This window comes from Psammomys obesus, unplaced genomic scaffold (genome assembly GCF_907164565.1).
Source record: "Psammomys obesus unplaced genomic scaffold, mPsaObe1.curated_primary_1811, whole genome shotgun sequence".
In the NCBI taxonomy this organism is placed as follows: domain Eukaryota; kingdom Metazoa; phylum Chordata; class Mammalia; order Rodentia; family Muridae; genus Psammomys; species Psammomys obesus.
In genome coordinates this window covers 527,953-528,308 of record NW_026596092.1, presented here as the reverse complement: position 1 = coordinate 528,308, position 356 = coordinate 527,953, and positions in this window count along the sequence as shown.

Genomic DNA, 356 nt, shown 5'->3' with positions numbered 1-356 from the left:
CAAGGGTGGTTCAACATACGGAAATCCATCAATGTAATCCACCACATAAACAAACTGAAGGAGAAAAACCACATGATAATCTCCTTAGATGCTGAAAAAGCATTTGACAAAGTCCAACACCCATTCATGTTTAAAGTCTTGGAGAGATCAGGAATACAAGGCACATACCTAAACATAGTAAAGGCAATATACAGCAAGCCTATAGCCAACATCAAACTCAATGGAGAGAAGCTTAAATCAATCCCACTGAAATCAGGGACAAGACAATGCTGCCCACTCTCTCCCTACCTCTTCAACATAGTACTTGAAGTCCTAGCCAGAGCAATAAGACAACTAAAGGAGATCAAGGGGATACA